The 11,153-nt window shown below is 46.7% G+C and overlaps 1 protein-coding gene across 4 annotated transcripts in view; it reads left to right on the top strand.

Moving 5' to 3' along the window:
• The first annotated feature begins 10,226 nt into the window (after window positions 1-10,226).
• The window catches only part of SPDYA (speedy/RINGO cell cycle regulator family member A), a 50,182-nt gene continuing 49,255 nt past the window's right edge, over window positions 10,227-11,153 (top strand). For 2 of the 4 annotated variants that reach the window (XM_089326618.1, XM_051839950.3), the window contains exon 1: window positions 10,327-10,431. The gene's annotated coding sequence lies outside the window, so the exon portion shown is untranslated. Of the gene's footprint in view, window positions 10,436-11,153 lie in introns of all 4 variants that reach the window. The other 2 variants (XM_017340848.4, XM_051839952.3) reach the window with 2 other exon arrangements.

The raw sequence follows: 11,153 nt of genomic DNA, 5'->3' as shown, positions 1-11,153 counted from the left end.
GCCTGACTGATTATTTTATTGCTTTTTTCTTCAGAGCGACACATTTAAACATACATTTTATTCAGAATGACACTATGTTTCTGACATTGAATTGATTTCTTTTCTGAAAATATTCATGAATTGCTTTTGGTATGCTAGATTAGGACACACACACACTATCAGTTTTGACTTAAACAGCTTCTTGGTTGAAGTATAAGTTGAGCAGTTTCTAAATAGAATTTTAGATAGATTCTTCTAGAAGTCATATTGAAGCCTGTGGCGGGGAAAGGGCAGTCTTTATTAATCTCAGTATTAGTTAAACCACATTAATCTGGATTCTATTGATTTTTTGGTCAGTAGGAAATTATTTAGAAATTCATCCAGATAAAAACCACATATGGGAGGGTCTGTACCTGCAGTGTTGGCATTCCATGTGGGCGCCTGTTCGAATCCCAGCTGCTCCACTTCCAATCCAGCTTTCTGCTATGGCCTGGGAAAGCAGTAGAAGATGGCCCAAGTCCTTGGGCCCCTGCACCCACATGGGAGACTGGGAAGAAGCTCCTGGCTCCTGGCTTCGGATCAGTGCAACTCCAGCCATTGGCGGCCACCTGGGGAGTGAACCATTGGATAGAAGACCTCTCTCTGCCTCTGCCTCTCTATAACCCTGCCTTTCAAATAAATAAATAAATCTTTAAAAAAATCAAATGTGGAATAAGTCACTAATTAGGCAAATTAATATTAATCATTAAAGAATGAAAATTTACCATATTTTTAAATTATGTAGTAACTCTTTAAACCATTTTAACTGCTTATAGTCATATGTAGGTAATGTGTTCACTAAATTTGTATTTATTGCTGCTAACATTGTTTCTTCTTTGCCCAACAGCAGCCTTTTTTTTTTTTTTTTTTTTTTTTTTTTTTTTTTTAAATGAGAGGCAGAGAGAGAAGAGCTCCCATCTGTTAGTTCACTCCTCAGATGTCTGCAGCTTCCGGGACTAAGCCAAGGCTAAGCTGGGAACCAGATCGCCTATGTGACTGTAGGGATCCAATAGCTGGAGCCCCACTGTCTCCCTGGTCTGCACTGGCAGCTAAGCTGGAATAGGGCAGTCAAACCCAGGCACTGTGTTGCAGGATGTGCATGTCTGAACTGCTAGCCTGAATGTACCCCCAAGGACCAGTTGTGATCATTAGCACAGGACTGGTTTGTACGTAGCACCTAATAAGGACTCTGTAGCCACATTCTCATCTCCCTTCACTCTGAAGAGAACCTAAATGTTCCTGAAGATAGTTATTTTAACTGGAAAATGCCAGCAAGAAGAATCTTAACATAGGTAGAATGCAGCCATCCTTTGTACATGAAAATAGTCTTGTTACAGTTAGAATAACAGAAATGTGGAGATAGCATAAAAAAATTTTAAAAAGCCTAATTTGATACTGTGAATTCCATATTGAGACCAGACAGGTCCATTGAGGTGGTGATAAAGTGTTGTCAGAGCCCAAGGTTTTTGTTGATTTTGAGACGCTTGACTAGAAGGGAGGAATTGTTAAATTAAACTTGGTCTCAGGCTCCCTCCACACTTAACAGACTAGAGCTTGAGTGCGTGTTCAGATGGTGCCTGCCATACAGTGGTTCCACTTAGAATTTCTCAGCTTTTCAATGGTGCCAAAACTGTGTATTCAGTGAAAACCACACACCAGATTTTGAATTTGACTCTTTTCGCCAGCTAGCACAATGCAGTCCAATACAGGCATGTTGCTAGGCAGCAGTCAGCTGGTCGTGAGGGAAACTGCTGAGACTGTGCTGAACCATGTCACTCAGCCAGGGTGTGCATTAGGTGTATTTCAGTGCATTTTCGGCTTGTGATGTTTTCACCTTTTGAGTGGGGTTGCTGGAGGATGGGACCCCACGGCAAGTTGAGGAGTATCCATTTTTCAGACAAGCAGCTGAATCTCAGACAGATTTGCAGCAGAGCTTTCAGCCAGTCCCAGCTGCAGACAGCCAGAACTTGTTCATATAAGGTCAACGGCGAACTGATCAGGCTGTCTCCATTTGTCAGTCCTTTTTTCTGTCTATAAATCCTGCCTGATCACCTTTATTGGTTCAGGGTGCTGCCTGATGCATGAAGCATTACTTTGCCCAGATAAAATCAGCTGATATATTTTTTTTTAAAGTAGATAATTTGAAGTAGAAATATGATCAGAGGAAATAAGCCCTTCAAAAAAAGAATTTTATCCAAGCAAAACTATAAACATCGTAAGAGACATGTGTCTCTTGAGACTATCAAAGTATATTACATTGAATCAAGGAAATGAAATATGTCTGGGTTTAAAAGTTCAGGTATGTTCCATTATCTTCATAGCAACCATAATTTTTGACATCTTTATGCTAAAATGTGTTTAGAAAAGTAATATGATTAGATGGAAATTGCTTTTGATAGCCAACCTAATGCACCTTTTCTTTTCTTTGTGAGTCAAGTGTGCACCTGAGAAGACATTGAATATAAATAAATAAGCCTGTCTAGTGGCATCCACTTAGAAACAGGTTGCCCGTTTTGCCTGTAGATCTCAATGTTTTGTACCTTTTTAAAACAGCTAAAAAGTTAAAGGAATTTTAAAAATAGCATACCTTGCAAAATGAACAGTTACTAGTTAAATGAGAAATAAATTGGTTCCATGTAAGTATACACTAGAGTATTACCTTTATCCTGTTTATAAAGTTTCTTCAACAGAAGCTAAACTTAAAAATGGAGCAACAATTTTAGTCTGTTGGAAGAAACTGGCTCCTGGCTTCAGATCAGCACACCTCTGGCCATTGCAGCCAATTGGAGAGTGAACCAATGGAAGGAAGACCTTTCTCTCTGTCTCTCTCTCACTGTCTGTAACTCTACCTGTCAAATAAATCTTTAAAAAAAAAAAAAAAAAGTTGTAGAAACACAAAACTGATTGCTAGGATAATTGCCTTAGGTTTTGTAGCCCTTTTCTAATGGAGACCTAGTAACCCCACTGAAGTTAATTCAGTCAAAGGATAATCTTTCCTGTTACTCTACTGTAAAGCCTATTTGGTGAGAGTCCCTGATCTCTTAGCAGGTGACTTCCCTAAACTCAGTGTGCTCACTGGCAAATTAACGCAAATTGTAATCCATTCCTTTTTTTTTTGTTTTTTTTTTTGTTGTTGTTGTTTTTTCTTTTTTTTTTTTTTTTTTTTTGAAAGACTTACTAAGGCAGAGTGACAGGTAAAGACATCTCTTAGATCTGCTGCTTCACTCCTCGAATGCCTACAGTGCCTGGGGCTGGTTCAGGCCGGAGCCAGGAACCAGGAACCCATCTGCTTCTCCCATGTGAGTGATGGGCCCCCCAGGTGCTTGGGATCATCTGCTGCTACTTTCCCAGGCACCTTAGCAGCAAACTGGATAGGAGACGGAGTGCTCTGATACGGCCCCATCCATTGCTTTTTTTTTTTTTTTTTTTTTTTTGACAGGCAGAGTGGACAGTGAGAGAGAGAGACAGAGAGAAAGGTCTTCCTTTTGCAGTTGGTTCACCCTCCAATGGCCGCCGCGGCTGGTGCTCTGCAGCCTGCGCACCGCGCTGATCCAATGGCAGGAGCCAGGTGCTTCTCCTGGTCTCCCATGGGGTGCAGGGCCCAAACACTTGGGCCATCCTCCACTGCACTCCCTGGCCACAGCAGAGAGCTGGCCTGGAAGAGGGGCAACCGGGACAGAATCCGGTGCTCCGACCGGGACTAGAACCCGGTGTGCTGGCGCTGCAAGGTGGAGGATTAGCCTGGTGAGCCGCGGCGCCGGCCTCCATTGCATTTTTAATAGAACATCTATTCTTTACATCAGGTTGTTATATTTAGCCCTAAAAACCTTCAGGTCTAGATCAGTCTCATTGTGTGTGACTAGAATGTAAGCTCATATGGGCAGAGGTTCTTTTTTCCTCATTTGTTCACTGATTACCTCCTATTGGTGCCTGTCACAAAGTAGGCATGGAGATATTTGTTTGATAAATGGCAACCAAGTTTCAAAAATGGCTACTTGTATTACTGTTTTGACACCAACCTTCCAAAACATTTGCCATAAATGATACAATTCCAATTTTCATATAGCCTCATGTAATGCCGTTGTCTCTTAAAACAAGAATGCTGGAGTAGTCTCCAGAGAAAATTGATTTGAGTCTGTCCTGCCAAAAAATAAATGGTTCATTGTCAAAACTGTGGTCCTTATTTTATAAAATATTGGTAAATATAAGTTCACTTATCAGTTATTTGAAAGAACATTTTATAACCAGCACTTGAGGGGACACATTGAAGTTGTTCAGTGTTCCAACATACTTATTTTTTTCCCCCTTTCTGTAGTCCAGGTGGTTTTATTGGTCTTAAAGTCGCCTTTCCAGTGAGCCACTTCAAATATGTATTGGAAAGCGGTGTAATTTGTGTAATATTTTGTCTTTCAGAGTTCACCCAGTAAAACAGGTCTGAGCACTTAAAATCAGGAATCAAAACTTGTGAGTGCCTCTTTTAACAAATGGGGATTATGTCATAGGCAGAAGCAAGTATGTGGAAAGAACAACAAATTTTCAGTAAGGAATATAGGGGTACAATGGAAAAAATAGTTTTTAAAGAAATTTACTTGTTAGATTGATTATTGCTGATTCTTCTCAGCATTTATCTCTCTTCCATTTCAAAAAGCAGTCGACCAGGCTGAATTTTCTTATTCCATTGTAAGATTCTACTGAAGGAATTTGGCCCTGCCTGAATCAAGGGCCCTCATGACTCCTAGGAAGTGAAAGGGGAGGGATATTGCATGAACACAGCTGCTGCCCCTCAACCCAAATGGTCTGGGAGTTTGGGTAACACTTTCTAGAAAGAGGGTGCTGAAAACAAAATCCAAATTGTCTTCTAAGACAAACTTTACAAGAAAAATCATAAAACACCTGAAAATACAAAATAGGTAAGAAATAGAACTCTTTAAATTGATAAAACTACTTGAAAAGTGAATGTAGTGTTCATAACCTTGTAGAGTTAAACACGTGTTTACCATAACCTATTTCACTTTTAAACATTTATAGTAGAGCTTCATGTGTGCACTGCACCATGGGGGCATGTACAAGCAGTAATATTCAAAGCGTGTGACTTCTATGGGCACTGGGCAGTCTGACTACCAGTGAATCAGAACATACGCTAGCTATAAACAACCATTAAAGCCTTCAGAGGCATTGCAGCTCATGACCAGGTCAATATACAAGAATGTTCCTGGCATTCATAGGAGTGTAAAGAGGACCCAAACGCCCAGTGTCGGGGGTATTGGTACATTTAGGACAGAATATGACAATGAAAATGATTCAGAGTATAATGCACTAGCATGGTGAACTCCGAAGACAAAGTTTGAGTATTTAAATTCACAAACAAAACTTGGGTATTAAGACACATAGAATAGAGGCAGCACTGTGGTGTAGTGCTCTAAGCCTCTGCCTGTGGCACCAGTATCCCATATGGGCGCTAGTTTGTGTCCTGGCTGTTCCTCTTCCAGTCCAGCTCTCTGCTATGGCTTAGGAAAGCAATAGAAGATGGCCCAAGCGCTTGGGCCCCTGCACCCACGTGGGAGACCCTGAGGAAGCTCCTGGCTTTAGATCGGCCCAGCTCTGGCTCTTGTGGCCATCTGGGGAATGAACCAGTAGATGGAAGACCTTTCTCTCTGTCTCTAACACTACCTCTCAAATTTTAAAAATTTAAAAAAAAATTATATATAGAATAAAGAAAAGCAAGGGAATAGGAAAAGCAGTTGCCTCGGGGGTTCCGGAATGGGAGTAGGGGGTGCATACAGACCCAACAGTATTGTTGACGTTGCTGGTTCTTGGGTGTAAGACTCATGTTTTTGGTGAGTGGTGGCTTCACAAGGTCTAGGGTTTTATGTTTCGGCGTTTCTACTTGCTATATGTATTCTTCTGTGCATAGATTTCCTTTTTAAAAGTATGTATATGATCCCATTTATGTCAAATTGTGTCTGTAAACACAAGGATTTTTTTTTTAAAGATATCCAGTTGGTGAGATTACATAAATGAGGGGCCAGCGCTGCGGCTCAATAGGCTAATCCTCCGCCTGCGGCGCCGGCACACCGGGTTCTAGTCCCGGTCGGGGCGCCGGATTCTGTCCCGGTTGCCCCTCTTCCAGTTCAGCTCTCTGCTGTGGCCCAGGAGGGCAGTGGAGGATGGCCCAAGTGCTTGGGCCCTGCACCCGCATGGGAGACCAGGAGAAGCACCTGGCTCCTGGCTTCGGATCAGCGCGATGCACCAGCTGCGGCGGCCATTGGAGGGTGAACCAACGGCAAAAAGGAAGACCTTTCTTTCTGTCTCTCTCTCTCTCACTGTCCACTCTGCCTGTCCAAAAAAAAAAAAAAAAAAAAACATAAATGAGAACTTCAGAAAATGCTACGGAAATTCAAGAGTATCTCAGCATCCTGCACTTAGCATTCAAATGATGATGGGCTGATAATGCTGGATCTTCACGGATACCAGATAAACAGAATTAGGATGATGAAGAGAGCTCATTAAATGCAAGGTCAAAAAGAAAATTCAAGACATGTTCAGTGAAAAGCATATTGGTATATGTGGGAGCAGATTTTTATTGGATAATAAAGATAACATTGAGGACAGTAAAATAGTGACAGATGAAGCACTGCAGACAGGGCGGGAGAGCCTGTTACAGCCAGTCAGTGGTTTTCAGTAAGGGAGTAACCGCCATGTGATGAGACGGTAGACTGCATAAGAAAAGGGAAAGGACTTCAGGCACTAGTTCAGGCTAATCAATTAAATGCCTAATGTGTTATCCAAGTCCCAGATTAAGTGGAAGCAAGAAGAAAGCTAACATGTGCTGTAGTCTACTGCTAAGACAGTCTGCCCTACAATATGAGGTGTGTTCAGCTGCTTCTACACATGCCTTTACAAGGCAAAGTAATTTGCCCCCATATGATAGCTAATAAAATGGTGGTGTCTGAATTCAAACCAGGTGAGTGATCATAAAGTGTCTTCATTTCACACACCAACAAGGGGTGGGGGTGGAGGGAATCAGTAATGAGAACACTGATGAGGTCCTGCTGGTAGTAATCTTTAATTTGAAACCAAGATGTAGGCAATATGCTACTTCCCCAAGACCATTAACGTACATGCCTATCTACTGACTTTATATGCAGATTCTACTTAACACAGATTCACTTGTGACGATTTGAGGATCCTAAGGAGTACTTTCCAGCTACTCCATTTGCAGTATATACAAGCAGCAGGCTCCGCTCATCACTGTGCTGGGGGAAACAGCCCCGCTGCCTGGGTTCCCATTGGCTGCCTTTCCCAGCCTGGTGGGCATTCCCAGAGCCACCTGCAGGGCTTTCCTGTTTTCTGCTGCTCCCTGGTCCTGGGGCCCCATCAAGATGGCCAAGTACCTGCTGCTGCTAAGCTTTCCCGCTGGCTGTAAAGGGTTTCCAGTGAGCTTAAGGCAGGTCCAGTGGGATTTACAGGAGTGGTGAAAGCTGCGGAGACCCAGGGGAGCCAGCAGTGGTTCCCGGAGAAGGTCTGTGAAGGTGCTAGGTTCCAGTATGAAGACTGGAGTTAGAGGACTTGGGCCTCTCATCAGAGGAAATGCTCGCATGGATTTGGTGTGCTGCAGTGACATCTTGGGCCTTATTCACCCTGTTGTACTGCTGGTGAGCCTTGGCCCTTCTCTGTACTACTGTAGCCTTGCAACCCAGGCTTGATTGTACTAAGCTAAAGGTGTTGACACTGTAACAGTTCAGTCTGACAGAGATGCTATCTCCTTCCCATCACCATCGGTACCCCCCTTCCTCGGATTCTAGTTTGCTTCCTTCTTGCCCTCGATCACTGACTGCTATGTAGCAAAATCTTCCCCTCTCCCCCAGTCATTTTTTCAACAGATGTTTCCTGTTAAGCAAGTAATTAGGTGCTGATTACACAAGAGTGATTAAGACAGTCCTGACCCCTGCCTTCAGAGGACTTGGAGCTTAGTGGTTTGTTTCTGCCACTCTGGCAAGGCAACAACATCTTCCCTCCATCTCATCATAGAACCCAGAGCTGGAAGGGGCTCCTCCTCCACCTTCTCCATCTTACACACGGCCATCCTCGGCTTTCCCCCCTTTTCACTGTTTAACTTTTACCTAATCCCGTAATTTCTGGTGAAAATGTGTCTCCCTCATGCACAACTCATTGTGCCTCGTGTTCTAGTAGTGTGTGTGTCTGCCTGGAAGTTCTATGAGGGTGGTGCCATGGTGTATTCATTGTGCTGCTTTCTCTGCCTCCCTTTTTTCTTCTGAGATTGATTTATTTGAAAGAGTTAGAGGTCTTCCATCCACTGGTTCACTCCCCAAATGGCCACAATGGCCAAAACTGGGCCAGGCCAAAGCTAGGAGCCAGGAGCTTCTTCGAGGTCTCTTGTGGGTGGCGGGGGCCCAGGAGTCTGGGCCATCTAATGCTGCTTTTCCAGGCACATAAGCAGAGAGCTGGATTGGAAGTGGAGCAGCCAGGACTTGAACTGGCGCCCATATGGGATGCCAGCACCGCAGGGCGTGGCTTAACCCATTAAGCCACAACACTGGCCCTCTCTGCCTCCTATAGTATAACAACTGTTCATACAGTATACATTCATTGTTCGGTAAGTATCTCATAGTCAAGGCTAGGAATCAGTGATCACAGGAGTCCCTGATGCTTTGCAAGAGACCAGGCAAAGCAGGGAAGAATCCTCAGGAAAACACGGGGTTGAAGCTTGAAGCATTTTCCTGAAGATTTTCATAACCAGTTGGTGCCTCTTAAGAGTTGAGAAGAAGGCCGGCGCCGCGGCTCACTAGGCTAATCCTCCGCCTAGCGGCGCCGGCACACCGGGTTCTAGTCCCGGTCGGGGCGCCGGATTCTGTCCCGGTTGCCCCTCTTCCAGGCCAGCCCTCTGCTGTGGCTAGGGAGTGCAGTGGAGGATGGCCCAGGTGCTTGGGCCCTGCACCCCATGGGAGACCAGGAAAAGCACCTGGCTCCTGGCTCCTGCCATCGGATCAGCGCGGTGCGCCGGCCGCAGCGCGGCGGCCATTGGAGGGTGAACCAACTGCAAAAGGAAGACCTTTCTCTCTGTCTCTCTCTCTCACTGTCCACTCTGCCTGTCAAAAATAAAAATAAAAAAAAAAATAAAAAAAAAATAAAAAAAGAGTTGAGAAGATGTCAGAGACATCCATAAAGAAAAGTTAGTTATTAGGTGGCCCTCATTTCCTGACACGATTTTGCCATCTTGCTGCATAGGAGTCCCAGAAAGAAGGGAATTGATATGTTTGTTATCAGGATGATGGAGGAACTTGTGGGGAAGTAGCCACACAAACAGGCAAAGCCAACTTGTTTTTAAGGGCAATCGTTGTAGCTGAAAAATCTGGAAGCAACCCAAATAACAAAATGATTTAAAAGTGGCCCAACCACTCTGGAATAGTATGCAAGTTATTAAAGATGATTTCAGGGGCCAGCATTGTGGCCAGTATCCCATGGGAGCGCAGGTTGGAGTCCCGGCTGCTCCATTTCTGATCCAGAGCCTTGCTAGTGCACCTGGGAAAGCAGCCAAAGATGGCCCAAGTTCTCTGGGCCCCTACCACCCGCTAGGAAGACCCGGATGTAGTGGCTTGGGAGGCACTTGGGGACCGGACCGGATGTCGGTTTCTCCCTCTACCTTTCAAATTACAAACACTAGCAATGTATTGGCAGCAACAAAATTACACATCAGGTAGAAGGAATGTGAAGAGGAAGGGCTATCAAGACAAGAATTTAAAACCTGTAGAGAACCCTTTTTATTCACTGAGGAAGCACCTACTGCATCCCAGGCACCTGGCCGAGGGCTCGGATGAAACCACAAAGATGCCGGCTTAGAATAACCGTTACAACGGATCCCCTCACAACAGCGCGGCCTTCACGCTCTCGCCTTTAGTATAGAGAGCCCTAACTCTGCGACTTCACGGACAGGACAACCACCGCGCCAAAGGCCGGTTCCGACTCCCGCCTCGGTCACCGCGCGTGCGTGCGGGGCGCCGGCCGGTACTGCGGGATCAGGCTGAGGACAGGCCTGCGGCCTCACTAGAGGAAAAGTCAAATGCTCCACGCAGGACTGGCGGTGTGAAGCGTCCAAGGGGAAGAGGTCAACTGAGGCAGCTCGTGTGAGCTTTGCCTGCGCTTTGTAGCTCGAGAAATCTCGCCGTGTAACCGTAGGAGGCCTCTTGCCAACCGCGGCCCCGTGCCAGTGCGCGGGGCCCGGAAGTCCCGCCCCCAGAGGCCGGCTCTGCTCGTTGATTGGTCTCAAGGCCGGGCGCGAGGGTTCGAATAGGAGGTGTTGTGGGCGCGGCCCCAGAGAGCAACCGTCTGAGGCCCGGAACGCTGTGGTAGAGGCTGACGGCTGCGGGGATTTTCACGCAGTCCTGGGTGCTTGTAGGTACCTTCGCCCGCAGCCGGGGTCGGGCCTCGCGTGCCAGTCTCCGGTTGCACCCGGCCCCTCCGCTCCCTCCGGCTGCCACCCCGCGGCCCATTCGTGTGAGCAGGTGGCGGCGTCCCTGCCCCTTGCCGACGCCACAGCCCCGCCCCGCGCGCTTCCCCTCGCGAATCCCCTCAGATGCCTTCGCGGTAACGAGCACGCACACTCCGGCGCCCGGGGGCGAAGGCGCGGGCTGTGGGGCGACGCGGGAGGGGTCGGGGACGGGGCGCGGCCAGCTCCCGAGGCCGTGAGCGCCCCGGGGGCCCCGACTGCCGGAGCGGGGCGGTGGTCCCGGGGGCGTCCGCGCCGGCGTCTCGGGGCCGGGCCCGGGCCTGCTTCTCAAAGCGCGAGAGCCCTCCCCTCGCAGCCCCCGGGGCCGCCCCCCGGAGCCTCTGCCTGCTGTTGGTTTTCTTTCTTCTACTAGCTGCCGCGTTAAGGGTCCACGGGTGGTGGAAGTTTGGACGGCGGGGAAGGTGCCGACGTCTCATGCTGGAGCTCCCGGGTTCCGTTCCCACCTGGCTAATGCAGACCCAGGGTGGCGGCAGGGATGGTTTTGTTCACACCTCCTCCCCATTTTCTAGCACATAATTTGATATTTTCATTTGGTTTCCTTTGATTCCTACCACTTCAAGGAAGTGTATTATATATGACGCGCTTACGCACGAATGGATGAGATTTC

This window comes from Oryctolagus cuniculus, chromosome 2 (genome assembly GCF_051225735.1).
Source record: "Oryctolagus cuniculus isolate XC-2025 breed Fujian yellow rabbit chromosome 2, ASM5122573v1, whole genome shotgun sequence".
In the NCBI taxonomy this organism is placed as follows: domain Eukaryota; kingdom Metazoa; phylum Chordata; class Mammalia; order Lagomorpha; family Leporidae; genus Oryctolagus; species Oryctolagus cuniculus.
The sequence above is the reverse complement of the archived record's forward strand: the minus strand, read 5'-3'. Positions and strand labels throughout refer to the sequence as shown.